Source organism: Elephas maximus, chromosome 3 (assembly GCF_024166365.1).
Source record: "Elephas maximus indicus isolate mEleMax1 chromosome 3, mEleMax1 primary haplotype, whole genome shotgun sequence".
Lineage (NCBI taxonomy): Eukaryota > Metazoa > Chordata > Mammalia > Proboscidea > Elephantidae > Elephas > Elephas maximus.
The window spans coordinates 154,773,549-154,791,203 of NC_064821.1; the positions used below are offsets into that span (position 1 = coordinate 154,773,549).

At 43.5% G+C, this 17,655-nt stretch overlaps 3 non-coding genes across 3 annotated transcripts; 1 reads left to right on the forward strand and 2 right to left on the reverse strand.

The window, feature by feature from the left end:
- Positions 1–321: 321 nt before the first annotated feature.
- Positions 322–393, reverse strand: TRNAQ-CUG (transfer RNA glutamine (anticodon CUG)). Its single transcript has one exon. It is a non-coding gene; the product is annotated as a tRNA-Gln (tRNA).
- Positions 394–10,571: 10,178 nt separating this feature from the next.
- Positions 10,572–10,645, forward strand: TRNAN-GUU (transfer RNA asparagine (anticodon GUU)). The gene has a single exon. It is a non-coding gene; the product is annotated as a tRNA-Asn (tRNA).
- Positions 10,646–11,847: 1,202 nt separating this feature from the next.
- On the reverse strand, positions 11,848–11,920 carry TRNAV-CAC (transfer RNA valine (anticodon CAC)). Its single transcript has one exon. It is a non-coding gene; the product is annotated as a tRNA-Val (tRNA).
- Between the last annotated feature and the right edge of the window lie 5,735 nt (positions 11,921–17,655).

The window sequence follows — 17,655 nt, forward strand, 5'->3', positions numbered from 1 at the left end:
CCTCCCTTTTTCTTTCCAATTCTCTTCTCTGTTCTTTCCAGACTCTCCTCCTTCCCCAGCTATTTTCTGAGGGTTTCTGGGACCTCAGTTCCTGACGAGGAGACTAGTGGAAGAGGAGACCGGGCCGCGAGGCAGAAAACCCCCCCTGAGCAGGAGGGCAGCTGGGATCTGCAGCAGCTCGTGCTTCTTCCCTCCAGGCCCGAAACCTTTCTAACTGCTAAAAGAGGATCAGAGGCAGGACACGGAAAGTGGAGTAACAAGTTCAATTCTCAATTTAAAGAGGTTTTTTTTTTTTCAGTCCTTCATTTAAAGGAAACACTAAGGTTCCACCAAGACTTGGACTCGGATCGCTGGATTCAGAGTCCAGAGTGCTCACCATTACACCATGGAACCACCACAACTCCTTGCAGTCCTATGGCAGTGGGAGTCCTCAAATCCACAGCCTGGAGTGAGAGGATTCGGACTCATATTTATGATCATTTCAATTAAGAAAAAAAAAAAAAGGGCAAACCTGTTGCGGACTCTTAGGGACAGTGCATGAGTATCTCAGTAAAGGTGTTTAAATACTCTTAGCATCCAGAGTTTCCACGACTAATCTCAAGGCAGTCCTCTATCAGAGGCGACTTGAGGATCCTTGACCTGTGTGAGTGGACTCATCCATCTTGCTTTCTCTCTGCATCTCTCTTTTTATTGACTTCTATCATTTCATTCGCATCTCAGGAAATTGAGGTAAAATCCACTTTGGGTTTAGAGCGATGGCACACTCTTTAAGCCTCTGTCAGAAATCATATTCTCGGCCTCATTTACCAGAGTTTCCTGACCCAAGGTGAAATTTCTGCAAACAACAGTGTTATTTTCCTTTTCTTTCCCTCCACCCATTTGTCATTGCCCAGGGAGGGCAGATGATTGTCACGGCAGGACTTGGGAGTTCCGGGGTGCCTTGTCCAAACAGCACCTATTACGCTCCAAAGCCACCACAGCGTCCTACGTGTAATACAGAAAGGTGTCTCAGCAGTGTTTTATCTGGGGAGTGAGTTCACCAAGCAGGAGAACTCTCATTTTCTTCTTTAAACATTTCTTTTTTGGTAAGGTTTTCTTACAACAAACATGTTTCTCAGATATACAACAAAAAACAATTAACCTTGTTTAACATCTATACACTCAGACAAACCAGAAGAACCACATCTGCTGTGATTCAAAATCGACCACATGCTGTTGAGGCTACAAGACAGGGCTCTGACACCTATACAGCCACAGTCTGTTTTCTGAGAGCTTGGCCATGTCCATTACATTCCAAAGTCCCAATGTATCATGACCGAGAAACGTCACAGTTTTTTATTTGTTTTTTGAAGTGCAGAAAAGATTTAACTTCATGCAAAGAAAGTACTCTTTGTGCTTGGTTTCTCGAAGATAACTCTAAACCAAAGACAAGCAAGCAAACAAACAAACAAAAAACTAAACACTTTCCTGTCAGGTTGATTCTGACTGCTAGTAACTCTATAGGACAGGGTAGAACAGCCCAGTAGGGCTTCCAAGGATGGAAATCTTTACAGACACCCATTGCTCCATCTTTCTCCCTCGCAGTGGATGGTGGGTTCAAACCATCAAGCCTTTGGTTAGAAGCCCAGCACTTACGCACTGTTTCTCCAGTGCACCTTGACATAACTTTTAAGTGTTTGGAATTTGCTGAGTAATTGAGGTGCTTTAGTTTTCTATAGGCCTCCAGACCACACTTGAGGGTTTATGCTAATAAGTTGACTCAAGTGGGGGCTGGCAAGGCTAGAAAGAGGACCTCCTGATATCAGCCAACCTCGGGTGAGGGGTGCAGAGGCTGGGGGAAAATTCACTCAGTCATGCCTAAGTAATGAGGCTCAGAAAAAGGCTGTGGACACAGAAGCTCCATGGGCTTCCTGGTTGGTGAGAGACATCTATGCACATAGAAGGGTAGTGCAGCCCTTTTTGAGACAAGGACTCTCCATGTTCAGAACCTTCCCAGTCCTTCCCTACGTGTCTCCTCATTTGTATCCCTTTTGCTATAAAACTGTAATTGTAAGTATAGGACTTTCTGTAAGTTCTGTGACTCATTCCAGTGAATTATCAAACCCAAGGTGGTAGTGAGAGCCAGTAGGTCAGAAGTGAGGGGAATGAGCACCTCCAAGCTTATGGCTGGTATCCTGAAGGGGTAGAGGGAACTTCTGAGTATGAAGCCAGCAGGTCAGAAGTGAGTGGGTCATGAGAACTCCCAAGGTTGCAGCTGGTGTCTGTGCCCTTTACTTGTGAGGTCTGCTCTAGCTCCAGATGGTTAGTTAGGGTCAGAGGAAGATGCTGCATGTGCACCTGGTGTCAGAACAAAAGTGGAAGGGAATTGAATTGATAGTAGGTAGATTTGGGATGATCAATAAATATTTGGTGTTAGAGAAGTGGGAATTGATTTGGGCTTTTCCTACATGTAAATATATCAAGATATGCAGGGGAACCCATTGCTGTGTCACAGGGTAGGTGTATCCAAGTTGCCTTACAGTATTGTCTCATTATTTCATTTATGAACACAAAACACCACAACACTAAATCTGTGTGTAATAGATGTAAACTTTGTATTGAAATTATACACAAAGTTTCAATACCTTACAAAGAGATTATTATCATGCATTCCTTTGGCAGACAAAATTGCCTTTCTTCTTCCTAATGCTACTTTGTGCCTTCGAAAATTGAGTTGGATCTCTTGGGCTAATGATTCCAAATGGTTAGACTGCATATAAGACATTAAAGAATGACCTGGTCATGCATACACATAATGGAGTTCTACGTGGCCAAAACGTGAGGGTCTCTATGGACTGCTGCTGACTTATTGCTAGGATAAATTGTTTATGTGAAAAAAAGCAAAGCAAGAAGTGCAAAAATGTATACATTATTCTACCTTTTCTTTAAGAAAGGAGAGGATAGAAGTGTTTGTACTCATTATTAATACTTGCTGATTTTTCAGGAAGGATAAGCAAGAAGGTAATAAAAGCGTTTTCATCTAGGGAATGTGGTTTAAGCTATAGAAATGATGGTGAGACTTTGCTAGGTATTATCTTATTTATATAGTTTTGATTTTTAAACCATGTTATGTTTTCCATTTTCAAAAAAGAGAAGAAAAAGAAAACACTACAATTGATAAACAAAAGTAGAAAATTTTTAATTTACCTGTTTATCAGAATGATAATACAATCACACTGAAAATAATCAAGTAAATTTTAAATCCAGTTCTCTGACTGTGATCCACAGCCTTGTATGTTCTTATGTCAGAAGCATCTGCAAGGAAATTTTGAACTTTACTTTGTAGATTTATTGTTGGCAGTAGTATTGATGGAATAATTTGGAAACAATTTTGTGTGTATTATAGGGTAGAGCACATGAGTAAGTGTATTAAAACTTGTTTGGAATCAGGGTTATCAACATGAGAGAGAAGAGATAAAAATATGGACTAGAGGAAGTTCAGAAAGAACCTCGTGGTGTTGGATTGGGATTGAAGGTATCAGTATAAGCTCATGAATTAAATATGAATATTTTCTTACCATGTCCATTTACAGAGCCTAGAAGCAATGCTACCTAGTGGCTACAACTTTGTTGCGAATGCCATTCTCCACGAAAAGAACCAGATTCCTTGGAGAAATAACTGATTTTGGAAATGGCAATCACAGGTTGAGCTTGGAACTTCTTGTGCCAGAAAGGAAGAATGTGCTCCTTGATTCTTGGAAGCAAGTCAAAAGATCACAGGAGCCAAATTGAACAGATCCAAAGTGGTCCAAATTAAGACAATTTGAGAATCAAAAACAATAATGGTAATGGATAATAACACATTGAAGCAAAAAAGGAAGCTACGAGTTCATAGAATCTAAGATTGGCGAGGGAAGTGCTATAATAAAAACGCAGAGGGAAGTTCTAAATAAAAAGCCCTGCCTAGAGAAAAACGCACTTTCACTGGTGAAAACTAGTTCCTCATCCTCTCAGATCCTGGCAGTGTATTCAGATATTCTGGTGGCTTGCACTAGTGTGTGGGGAAGAAGAGCCAGAGAAGGAAGTAGGAGGAGCAGCAGGGAGGAAAGAAAAGAAAGAGAGAAACCAGGAAAAGTTTAAGAACTGTGCAGTGGGGAGAGAGGCAGCTGGACTCACTTACGTAGCAGTTTATGTCTATGGTTCCATTTACATATGATGACTGAAGTCCCATTGAAATCAGTGTTTGAATAGCTGAAGGTATAGGGTTAAAGGGGAGTCCAACTATAACTAAGGTATTAGTTTGCTGATAGACTTATTTCTATGTATTTGATGGGTTTTCTTCTTCTTCTTTCAATTTTTTGGTTGTTCTATGACTGTATCTAGGAAAGACTTAGGGAGTGGTAGCTTTATTTTGGATCCCTGGTGGTGCAGATGTTAAGAGTTCAGCTGCGAAACAGGTTGGCACTTGAAGTCCACCAGCTGCTCCTTGGAAACCCCTCGAGGCAGTTCTATTCCATCCTATAGGGTAGTTATGAGTCAGAATTGACTCGACAGAAACATGTTTGTTTTTTTTTTATTTTAGATTTATTTCTAGAAGGCAAAAACATGGTGAATTTTCCTCAAACAATTTTACTGAGTGTCTATCATGCAAATTTCAATAAAAGCTTCTCAATTTAATTTAAAAATAATTATTATATTCCGTCATGCATGAATCAATTCCCTAAAGCGCTGTTTTTTCAAACTCCTCTGCTATCTACATGCATCACAATCACCAGATAGCTTGGTAAAAAGTAAAGATTCCAGGCACAAGGATTGGTCTTTATTTCCCTGCAGCAACAAAGGAAAAAGGAGAGTTAGGAATAAGAGGACAAAATTCTGTCTTAGGTATCTAGTGCTGCCATAACAGAAATACCACAAGTGGATGGCTTTAGCAAAGATAAGTAAATTCTCTCACAGTCTAGCAGGTTAGAAGTCCCAATTCAGGGTGTCAGCTCCAGGAGGTGGCTTTCATTCTCTGTCATAGCTGGAGGAAGATTCCTTGTCCTCAACATTCCCCTGGACTAGGAGCTTCTCAGACAAGATGACAATGTGTCCAAAGGACACGTTCTATACCCAGTGCTGCTTTGTTGGTGGTATGAAGTCCTTTCTATACCCAGTGCTGCTTTGTTGGCGGTATGAAGTCCCCAACTCTCTGCTTGCTTCCCTTTCCTTATATCTCTTGAAAGATAAAAGGTGGTGGAGACAACACCCCAGGGTAACTCCCTTTACCTTTGGTCAGGGAGGTGACCTGAATAAGGGTGGTGTTATAATCCCACCCTAATCCTCTCAACATAAAATTACAATCACAAAATAGAGGACAACCACACAATACTGGGAATCATGCCCTAATCAAGCTGATACACACATTTTGGGGGGGGACACAATTCAACCCATGACACCATGGTATACCATCATACACCCATCAGAACGGGTAAAACGTAAAACACAGAAAATGAAGTAGAGAAAATATATTTCCTTTGGTGTTTTAGTATTGGAATAGAGAAAATATATTTTTTAGGGTTTTAGTATAGCTGTATAAACTGTGATTAATTTCTAGTTTTTGAAACTTAATTACTTCTTCTGAAGTTTGTCTCATGATTGTTCCTTTAAAGAAAAATAAGGTAATCAATTTTTAGTTGCTGATTAGGCTATGTTCCTCTCCCAAGGAAAAAAATACCCAGAACCGAGGTAGGTGAACAAAGCTTACATCATCTTGTGATAGAAACCAGGGAGCCATGAAGAGACTTGCAGAACTCCAGGATGGCATGAAGAAACTTGCAGGACTTCAATAATAGATCACTTTATCATCGTGTCTACCTCAAAGAAAAACCAACATTCCTGAAAACCTCTAAACGCTGGCCTTCCCCCTATAAAAACCCTACAATTAGTCGTCTAGGTTTAGACAGAATTTGAGAGAAATTTAACCCTCTCTTTCTCTCGTATGCGGGTGTTCAATAAAGCTCTCTTGCTGCTTACTTCCCCTGGTCTCAGTTTTGGCTTTGCAGCAGCTGGCTCGAATCCAAGATTTACAGTAAAAAAAAAAAAAAAAACACCAAGTGCTGACAAGAATGTAGATCAATGTATCTCTTGTTCATGTTGAGGCAGTAAAATAGTACAACCATTCTGGAGAACTCCAAAACCCAGTGATTCCAATAATAGGAACATACCCGAAAGAAATGAATCCACATATCCACAAAAAGACTTGTACAAGAATTTTCATACCAGCTTTAGTCACAGTAGCCAAAACTAGAAATGACCCAATTGTTCATCAACTGTCTCTTGTTCACACATTGAAATTACACTCATCAATTACACCAAAATAACATACACACATGCATGCAGCGATATATCTCAAAAAAATTAGGTTGCGTTAAAAAAAAAGGCAACCACAAAAAAATATAGTCATTTACGTAAATTTCAATAGTCGAAACTAGTCTGTGGAGATAGAAAAGAGAATGGTGATTGCTTAAGAGGGAGTGAGGTAGGGATTGACTGGAAAAGTGTTCAAAGGATCTTTGTGAGTTGATGGAAACCTTCTGTAACTTGATCGAGGTGATGGTTATGTTTGTCAAAATCCATTGGACTGTGTACATAAGATTTGTGCATTTTATGTAGCTCCTACCTATCCATAATAATGCTGAATGTAAAAGGATTAATGCACCAATAAAGAGACAGTGAGTTGCAGAAAGGATTAAAAAATAACATGAGTCTGTATGCTGCCTACAAGAGAAATACCTTAGACTTAGAGACACAAACAAAAATTCAAAGGATGGAAAAAAAGTATCAACCAAATGACAATCAAAAGAGAGCAGGTGTGGCAGTATTAATTCCTGACAAAATAGACTTTAAAGTTAAATCTACCACAAAGAATGAGGACGGACACTATATAATGATTAAAGGGACAATATACCAGGAAAATATAACCATATTAAATATTTATGCACCCAACGACAGGGCTGCAAGATACATAAAAAAAAAACTCTAAGAGCATTGAAAAGTGAGATAGACAGCTCCAGAGCTATAGTAGGAGTCTTCAAAACGCCACTCTCGGTGAAGGACAGAACATCCAGAAAGAAGCTCAATAAAGACACAGAAGATTTAAATGCCACAATCAACCGATTTCACCTCATCGACATATACAGATCAGTCCAATGAAGAGCAGCCAAGTATACTTTTCTTTCTAGTGCACATGGAACATTATCTAGAATACACCACATATTAGGTCATAAAGCAAGCCTTAGCAGAATCCAAAATATCGAAATATTACCAAGCATCTTCTCTGACCATAAGGCCATAAAAGTAGAAATCAATAACAGAAAAAGCAAGGAAAAGAAATCAAACACTTGCAAAGTGAACAACACCCTGCTCATAGACGACTGGCTTATAGAAGATGTTCAGGATGGAATAAAGAAATTCATAGAATCAAATGAGAATGAAAACACTTCCTACCAGAAGTGTTTTCATTCTCATTTGATTCTATGAATTCCTACCTGTGGGACACAGCGAAAGCAGTGCTCAGAGGCCAATTTATACCAATAAAGGCACACATACAAGAAGAAGAAAGGGCCAAAATCAAAGAATTATCCCTACAACTTGAACAAATAGAAAGAAAGAAACAAAAGAAACCCTCAGGCACAAGAAGAAAGCAAATAATAAAAATTACAGCAGAATTACGTGAAATAGACAACAGAAAAACAATTGAAAGAGTTAACAAGACCAAAAGCTGGTTCTTTGAAAAAATTAACAAAACTGATAAACCATTGGCCAAATTAAAAAATAAAAACAGGAGAGGAAGCAAATAACCTGAAGAAGACATGAGATGGGCAATATTACAATAGACCCAACTGAAATTAAAAGAATCGTATCAAAGTATTAAAAAAAATTGTACTCTAACAAATTTGAAAACCTAGGAGAGATGGATGAATTACTGGAAACATACTACCTATCTATACTAATACAAACAGAGTTAGAACAACTAAATAAACCCATAACAAAAGAAGAGATTGAAAAGGTAATTAAACAAAACTCCCAAGGAGTAAAAGCCCTGGCCTGAACGGCTTCACTGCAGAGTTTTACCAAACTTTCAGAGAAGACTTAACACCACTACTACTCAAGGTATCTCAGAGCATAAAGAAGGAAGATATACTGCCAAACTCATTCTATGGAGCCAGCATATCCTTGATACCAAAACCAAGCAAAGACACACACACACAAAAAAAAATTACACACCTATATCCCTCATGAGCTTAGATGCAAAAATCCTCAACAAAATTCTAGCCAACAGAATTGAGCAACATATTAGAAAAATAATTCACCATGACCAAGTGAGATTCATACAAGGTGTGCAGGGATGGCTCAACATAAGAGAAAAAATTAATGTAATCCGTCATACAAATAAAACAAAAGACAAGAACCACATGGTCTTATCAATTAATGCAGATGCATTTGACAAAGTCCAACACCCATTCATGATACAAACTCTCAGAAAAATAGGAATAAAAGAAAACTTCCTCAACATAATAAAGAACATTTATACAAAGCCAACACCGAACATCACCCTAAATGGAGAGAGTATGTAGCATTCCCCTTGAGACTGGGAACCAGACAAAGATGCCCTTTATCACCAGTCTTATTCAACAGTGTGCTCGAGGTCCTAGCCAGAGCAATTAGGTTAGCTAAAGAAATAAACGGCATCCAGATTGGTAAGGAAGAAGAAAAAGTATCTCTATTTGCAGATGGCATGATCTTATACACAGAGAACCTTAAAGAATCCTCAAGAAAACTGCTGAAGCTAAGAGTTCAGCAGATTGTCAGGATACAAGATAAACATACAAGAATCCGTTGGATTCCTCTACACCAACAAAAAGAACATCCAAGAAGAAATCACCAAATCAATACCATTTAAATTAGCCCCCAAGAGGATTAAATGCTCAGGAATAAATCGTACCAGAGACATAAAAGACCTATACCAAGAAAAGTACTAGACGCTACTGCAAGATGAAAAGACATCTACATAAGTGGAAAAATATACCATGCTCATGGATAGGAAGGCTTAACATTGTACAAATGTCTCTTCTACCAAAAGCGATGTATACACACAATGCAATTCCCATCCAAATTCCAATGAAGTTTTTTAACGAAATGGAGAAGCAAATCACCAGCTTCATATGGAAGGGAAAGAGGCCCCAGGTAACTAAAGCATTACTGAAAAAAAAAAAAAAAAAAGAACAAAGTGAGAGGCCTTACTCTACCTGATTTTAGAAACTATTTTACCGCCACAATAGTCAAAACAGCCTGCTACTGGTACAACAACAGATACATAGACCAATGGAACAGAATTGAGATTCCAAACAGAAATTCAAGCACATAGGAGAACCTGATATTTGACAATGGCCCAAAATCAGTAAAATGGGGGAAAAGACAGTTTCTTTAAGAAATGGTGCTGGCATAACTGGATATCCATCTGCAAAAAAACTGAAACAAGACCCATACCTTACACCACACAGAAAAACTAACTACAAATGGATCAAAGACATAAATGTAAAATCTACAACGATAAAGATCATGGAAGAATACAATAGGAACAGCGCTAAGAGTCCTAATACACAGCATAAACATTTCACCTTTTGCCCAGATGTTGGGCACACGCAAGGTTTCCCTTAGACCAGACTCCAGGTACGCTCACTGCCAGGGTTCCTGTCCTTCTGACCCCTAGCTGGAAGGCCTTCTAGCCGCAGGTGGGGAGCGATGTAGTGCGGGAATGAAATGCAGACCAAGCCATAAGAAGCGCGCCGGTACGTGACAAAACAAGCGCCAGACACTGCCAAGACTCGGATTCCAAGCGAAGTTGCTTCGGCCACAACGCAGAGTACTCACCACTATACGATCACGGCGCACCACAACCCTACCAGCGCTCGCTGGTCTTCTTAAACTGTATTGACAGAAAAACATTCACACTATTTTGTTTTGGAACAGCCACAAGTGCTTCGCTTTTCTCCGATTTCCTGCCTTCTCTCAGCTCCTCCTTTCCCGTTGCGCTACACCTTAAAAACCATTCTCTTCTCCCCAGGACCTCGCCTGAGTCTCTGCACAGGCCTCCTGGAGGTCTGGTTCTCCTCCACGCCTCCCAGCTTTCCTTCTCTCCTCTTCACCAATCCCCTTTCCCCGTTTATTTTCCGCGCTCCCGCCACACCGACCGCAACCGAGGCGAGCCGGGGGCGTCCACGGCGCGGGCGGGCGGTCGGGCGAAGGCGGAGCAACCCTGTCGTGGACCCCACTGGGCTCAGACTGGGGTTGCAGACCCGGGGGTCTCCGGGGGTCGCTGGCATCTGAGGCGGACAAGGAGCAAGGAGGGGCGAAGGCCGTTTTGGCTGCTCTCCTAGCTTCAGACTCACCCAAACGCACTGCTTTCAACGCGACGAACAACAGGGTTTGTCGCCCCAACCTGTCGGGTTTTCCGAGGCTTTGCGCAAATGGCTCGGCAGAAAGCTTCTGGCACCACCTAGCGATGCACAGGCGTTCACTCGTTGTTGAAAATGGAAAGTTTACCCGTGGTCTCTGTGGCGCAATCGGTTAGCGCGTTCGGCTGTTAACCGAAAGGTTGGTGGTTCGAGCCCACCTAGGGACGTTCCTTAGGTTTTATAAGAGTTAAGATGTCCCCCGAGCTTCTGCTCCTTACATCTTACTATATAAAGGCAGAGAGCAACGTCAGTTAGCCTTCTATCCTCTTTGCTTGGAAACTGAGAACTCAGTAATGATTGAAAGAGAGGAATCATCGGAGTTGCTTTTGACAAGTTTTTTTTTTCCACTTTGTTTACTTGTACTATTATTTATTGAAACCCTGGTTGTTGTAGTGGTTAAGTGCTACGGCTGATAACCAAAAGGTCGGCAGTTTGAATCCACCAGGCGCTCCTTGGAAACCCTGTGTGGCAGTTCTACTGTGTCCTATAGGGTCGCTATGAGTCGGAATCGACTCGACAGCAACAGGTTTGGTTCTGGTATTATTTATTTAACCCTTTCCATATACTTTGGAAATTAAGCTGGGTCTATGGTTTTATGGACAAAAAAAAAGTTGTAATCACCATTAGCTATCTGTTTACAATCCCTCGTTCTGTGTCTTTAACAACCCTGACTTACACTCCCATTAATTTCAGAAGTCCCAGGAAATGGCAGCGGTTCCCACCGTCCTTCATAAAACCGCCACCACAGAATGCTTGGAGGATGCAAGGACAGTTCCAATAAGTATATTTCTCACAGACTTGTTGAAGGTTATGTCTTCCTGATAATACCTGGGGCTATAGATGTGGGCGAATGACCATGTCTTACACGGTAAATTCACTGTAGCTTTTTAATCCCCCTGAGGCTTTAGATATTTCCCACTACAAGAAATGTATCAAAGACGTTGTGCCATTTCAAGTTCATTTACTGTAGGCCACCTTTGGGTGCAAGTTTTCAGTGAATTGGTTCAAGTGAACAATGTAGAATTGCTGACAGCTGCTCAAACTAATACAGTGGCTCCAGAATTTCTACCTAGTGCACCTGTATCAATCGGTAAACCTAGCCATATCCAACACTACATTCCTTCCGCCCTGCTTCTACTCCCTTAGGATCCATTTCCATAGACGATCCCTAGGATTTAGGTTCATATACAGTGGCAGAAATCTTGCAGTACTTCTGGTGGTATTGCACCTTCCTATGGGTCATCACAGTTTGTGCATTTCCCTCTGGGACTTTCCGGGATTCGTGTCTGATTCTAGATCTAAAAAAAAAAAAAAGATCTAAAGCAACGGGGAAAAGTAGCAATGGGCTCTGAGGAGTAAAACAAGCAACTGTTTCCACCCGGTTTCGAACCGGGGACCTTTCGCGTGTGAGGCGAACGTGATAACCACTACACTACGGAAACCCTGAGGTTCACATAATCTAAGGAACATCCGTGAAAACTCTATGGTGGCCTTCTTGAACTTTGGTGACTTTCAATGAACCAAATTCAATCCCATTTCGAACTTCGACTGGCAGCAGCAAAGTCCTGGAAAGGGCCTCAGTAAGCACCAAGCGAACCAAGGCTCACTGCATTTGCCTTGACCGGTCATTTCTCTCAAGAATTAGCTTTAAGGCCTTTCTTAGCTCTTTCTCTTGTTCCTGCCACTTCAGTTTGCTTTTGATGTGAGATGTCAAATCCAGCGTGTGGGGCCCCATGGTCCTTGTTTCCAGGGTAGGCGAGGAACCCTAAGCCAGGGCATATCGGGAGTCTCAGTCTCCTTTGCCTGAAGGGTTCGCTCGGTGCTTCCTGAGGCCGTTTTCTTCTTCAGTGTCAGCCTGTGGAGAAGGTTCAGGTGATAGAAGAGAACCAAGAGAACCTTTACAACTCTCTGGAACTATAACTAACATAAGGACTGTCTCGTTTGCTGCCCCGCCTCCCAAGAACCAGATGAGAATTGTGTCCTGGTTTCCCATGACTTAGCGCAGAGAAATGAGGTCTGGCTTAGGTACTCAGTAATGAAGTCCTCCTGTCATTTTTTTTTTTTTTTTTTCCTCCTTAAAGGCTATTGGCAAACGCTTAACCCTTCAGGAAAAGAAACCTGTTTTAGCCTGCCTTCTAAACAGGGACCCTTCCCGCCTGAGCCGAACGTGATAACCACTACCCTACGGAAACCACGTGACTGAGCTAGCCTAAGAATTTGTCCCTGAAAATCGTAAGCCCTGCAGTCTCCAAGTACTTTGGCTTGCAACATACGAAATTCAACTACATTTGAAATTCCACTGGCAGCAGCTGGAGAAAGCCCTCGGGGAAAACACCAACAATCCCTTCAGGCAAAGGAGCTTGTGGCTACCGTTAGACCTTGGTTTTATGCCGAAAGCTAGGACTTCAGGAGGGGGAGGGGGGTGGGGTGCTCCGCCGGGGTTCAGGAGCCCAAAGTTCGCTAGAGTTTCCATTTTCAGAACTAAGCTCCTCTCGGGCTCTCCAGCTCCCCACAGCCCAGGAGCTGTGAAGGCTCTCACCCTGGTTCTTCGGACCAGCGCCTCGGTGGCCCCTTTAAGGGCGCTGGTGTTCCAGACAAATGATCCGTGTTTCCATGAAAAGATGTTCAATGTCATTACTCCTTATTCATCCCCCCACTTGGTGTTAGTTGCCATGGAGTTGATTAGGACTCATGACCATCTCATGAGTGTAGTGCAGAACTAACTGCTCCATAGGGTTCTGAAGGCTGTGACTTGGTGGTGCACTGGCTAAAGCGCTCGGCTGCTAACCGAAAGGTCAGCAGTTTGAATCCACCAGCCCCTCTGTGGGAGAGAGATGTGGCGGCCTGCTTCTGTAAAGATCACAGCCTCGGAAAGCCTATGGGGCAGCTCTACTCTGTCCTGTAGGGTAGCTATGAGTCAGAATTGACTAGATGGCAATGGCTTGGAGTTTTGGATCTTTCAGGAGCAGATCGCCAGACTTGCCTTCCGAGGTGCCTCTGCGTGGGTTCCAACCACAAACCTTTCAGTTAGTAGTCGAATGCTCAACCTTTTGGCATAAACCAGAAAACAAGCATTGCTGAGGATGTGGAAAATTGGAACCCTCACCCATTGCTGGTGGGATTGTAAAATGGTACAACCTCTGTGGAAATCCACTTGATGGTTCCTCAAAACAGTTAACCATAGAATTCCCAAATGACCCAACACCTCCATTACTAGGTATATACCCCCAAAGAATTGAAAGCAGAAATGCAAACAGATCCTTGTACACCAATGCTCATTGCAGCATTATTCACAAGAGCCAAAAGGTGTAAACAACCCAAGTGTCCATCAACAGAGGAGTGGATAAACAGAATGTGGTATATCCATACAGTGGAATATTATTCAGCCATAAAGAGAAAGGAGATCCTGATCCATGTTAAGACATGGATGAACCTAGAAAAATTATGCTGAATGAAATAAGCCAGACCCAAAAGGACAAATATTATATGATCCCACCTACTTGGAATCTCTAGAACAGCAAATGCAGAGAGGCCAAAGTTTACTAATGGTTACCAGGGGCAGGTGGGAGGGAAAAGGCAGGAATGACGGCTTAAGGGGCACTGGATTTCTGTTAAGGGTGATGAAATACTTCGGAAACGGATAGTGGTGATGGTTCCACAACATGGTGAACCTAAGCACTGTCACTGAAGGTTGAAATGGCAAGTGTTTTGTTACTTATTTTATCACTCACACTCAGAATGATCCACACTTCCCGTCCACCCAGGAACAGTAGAACCCTCCCTGCAGGCCCTAGCGTGCACTCTCCCTGAGGCCTGACCTGCACTCTCTCCTCCAAAGCCCTTTTGCCTCAGCACCTCTCCACTGTGCGGCTGCATTTCACTCCACTACTTTAATCACGCCTTCATGTTTTAGCCGTACCTTAGCAAAGGTGAAACATGCGTCTTAGGACATTTGGCTCTTTGACAATATCGAACAACCAACACAGGCCAAGCCAGCCTTGAAGGCCTGCACTGGATTCCTTTGGACACCGGACCAAGAAGCCCAGTATAAAGCGCAGGACCCAAGGGAAGCTCACGCAGAATTCACAATCGCTTGATTTCTTCCTCCTCACTCTTGGAGATTCTTTTTGAAGGGAAGTTTTATTTCCATACTGGAAACTCATCTTCGTTTGCCTTTTTTATTTTTCTCCTCAACGGATCGTGGAGTGCGAAAGTTAACGGAGGCGGTTTACACAGGTTTTTCACCTTCGCCTCAGGGCAACCGCCAATAGGCAAAGAGTTTCTGTAGCTCACAGGCTTTAATGTTATTCTCCATAGGGTTCCCTTTAGAAATCAAGTTAAAAAAAAAAAACTGGGGGACAAGAATGTGCCCTTTTCTCCTGCAGTTGCTGCTCTAGGTGCTGAGGTTACCGCGCTGCCTTCACACCTGAAGTTCAAGTGCTCCCCCGCCCTAGGGTGGGCGCAGATTCCTTGCTCACTGGAAACCAGGACTCGGTGCTCCACTTTGTTTTTTGGCTCAAAGTGGAGACGGGGACACAACTGGACTACCTTAAGCGCTTCAGCGACCTACGACCCTGTTCCAGACGAGGCTGACTTCCCAGTAGCTTTAGATCAGGAAATTTCATAACGTGCATTTCCCCTTCCCTTCTGGATCCCCCTTTCTGTCGGGTCACGACCCTTGGGGATCCCTCCTGAATTGGACGAAGAGGGCGGTTGTCCTTCCCTTACAGAGGGGGGAGAGAAGAGAAGGCTACTGGAGAACCGCAAACTCACCACTTGCGCCCTCGCGTACCGCACACCTGGGCGCGCACACTTCCAGACTGGAAAAACAGCGCCTTCCGAAGCTTCTCTGCAGGAGGAACCCGAAGGGGGTTGGTTTCTTATCCTGGAGAGAGAAGAGGAGCGGAGGGGTCCCAGGCATGTCCGCAACTCTTCAAGACAGGCCAGAAACAGGCTGATTTTGAGGGACAGAGCCAAAGAAAAGGGGCAAATGCAGCAGAACCCCACGCCCGGAAATTAAGGGTCTCGAACCCTAAGGTCTGAGCGAGACGAGGGCTACGCCTTAAATTGACCTCCCGCCTTTATCAGGAAAGTCGTCGGTGCAAATTCAGAGCTCAGGAAAGGGAGGGACTGCGTAGACCAACGTCCACATTTGACGGACAAAAACCAAAAGATCCATTGAGGTCGAGTCTATTACGACTCATAGCGAGCACAGTAGAACACCCCATAGGGTTTCCACCGAGCGGCTGGTGAATTCGAGCTACCAACTCTTCACCATTGTACCACCAAGGAGAACACGTAAATCCCTGAGTAATTAGATGTGGGGTCTGAGGAAAAGACCATCGCCAAGGAGAACTCGCAGTTTTTTGCCTGAGCATAGGGAAAGATGGAGTGGCCATCAACAAAGATGGGGAAATGGCAGGGGCAGAGGACTTCTGGGGGAAAATTCGGGGTCCCGGGGCCCTGGTTCCAAGAGTTATTCATCCAGGCTGCCTCTGTTTCGGCATCCGTCTGAGCCCTTTTTGATACTGGAGTTCTCCGGGCCTCGTGCTCGGCCCCCTTCCCACCCTGGGCGCCTCCTCCCTGCAGGCTTGTCCCCTGCGCTGGACCCGGCCACCGTCTCTCCACACGCTGCCGCGTGCAAAGGCGCATCTCTAGGTCAGGTCTAAGGTGCCGCAGGGCAGAGCCGCCTCCCTCCTAAACTTGGCAAGACCTGACAGCGCGAGGCGTGTGGCAGGCTGTCTCGTGTTTTGGAGAAGGCGAGGAGGAAAGGGCCTTGGGGGAGGATCGCTGAAGGAGAGGGCAGCATCAAGGACGGTAGGCGTCCAGGCTTTCCCGGAGTTGGGTGCAAAGAGATGTACAGTCTGGAGGCCGAAAATAACAGGCCCCCAGCAGGTCCCCGGTGGTCTAGTGGCTAGGATTCGGCGTTTTCACCGCCGCGGCCCGGATTCGATTCCCGGTCAGGGAAAGCTGTTTTGCGACGTCTCTCCTCCGCAGGAATCTTCTTTAGCACTGTTTGATGCAGAAGAGTCCCCAGCATGGCCCAGGCTTGGAGAGGTGAGAGGCGATGAGCAGCTCTTCAGAGGCTTGGGGCCCCCAACAGCTGTATCCTGCTCTGGGCCACTAGGAACTATCACTACTCCTGTGGTCCTCATCTTTCAGAAAGTCCATCTCAAGAAAACAAAGTAGAACCTGGGACAAGAGCTCCCAATCTTCCTTTTCAAAACAATTATAAACATAAAAAAGTTGAAAGAGTAGTGACTTTATCTATTCTTCATGTCCATTTACCAATGAACATTTTCCACATTTGCTTTGTCCATGCCTCTATATATATGTATTTGCTACCCCATTTCAGAGTAACTTGCTGATATCTCAAGATCCTTTGGTTACTCCTTTCCTTTGGGAATATCCCTCTAAACCAGCCTCTTAGGGACTTTTCCTCTTTGTCCTGTCAATGAGGCCCTCCTTGCCCCTTCAGCATAAACTCACAGGTGTGACCTGGAGCCCCTCCAGAAATTACAAAGACTCCAGTCACTGGGAAAATCTCAGGTGTTTAGAGGTTACCTCTCAGAAACCAGGGGAAAAGTCCAAATCCTTTGAGTAAAAATTAATTGTACACTCCACAGACATGGTCATTCGCCCCTACTTTTATCCCCTGGAAAGGTCCAGAAGACACTACCTTCAACAAGGCTGTGAGAAATAGATCCTACAGAACTATTTTCACATTCTCAAAGAACTCTGTGGTGGCTATTTTATGAAGGACAGTGGGAACTGCTACCATGGAACTGGGATCATTGAAATGAAGGGGGATAATGGCAAGACGGCATTGGAAGGGCCAAGTCACAACATTTAAGCCTAAAAGACAAGGTGATCTTACTTCTTACATTGAATACACAGCTGAAACTGTAATCAGAATGGTCTGTCCATCAAACCTCTTTGGCATGAACTCCTTGGTCAGTGTCTCTGGAAATGCAATAGATGAGCAACTTACTTGATTTGTATAAGCAGAAACCCTCTAGGTCTGATGAACACAATCTGACTTGAATCACAGCAATAGACAGTCTCAGACCCTCAACAAATTCACAAGCACAGACCTCTTCGAATGAAAAAGAGGTAGATCCCCTCAAGGAAGAACCCGTTTATACAGTCAGAAAGAAATTGTCTTAGACCTTTAGCC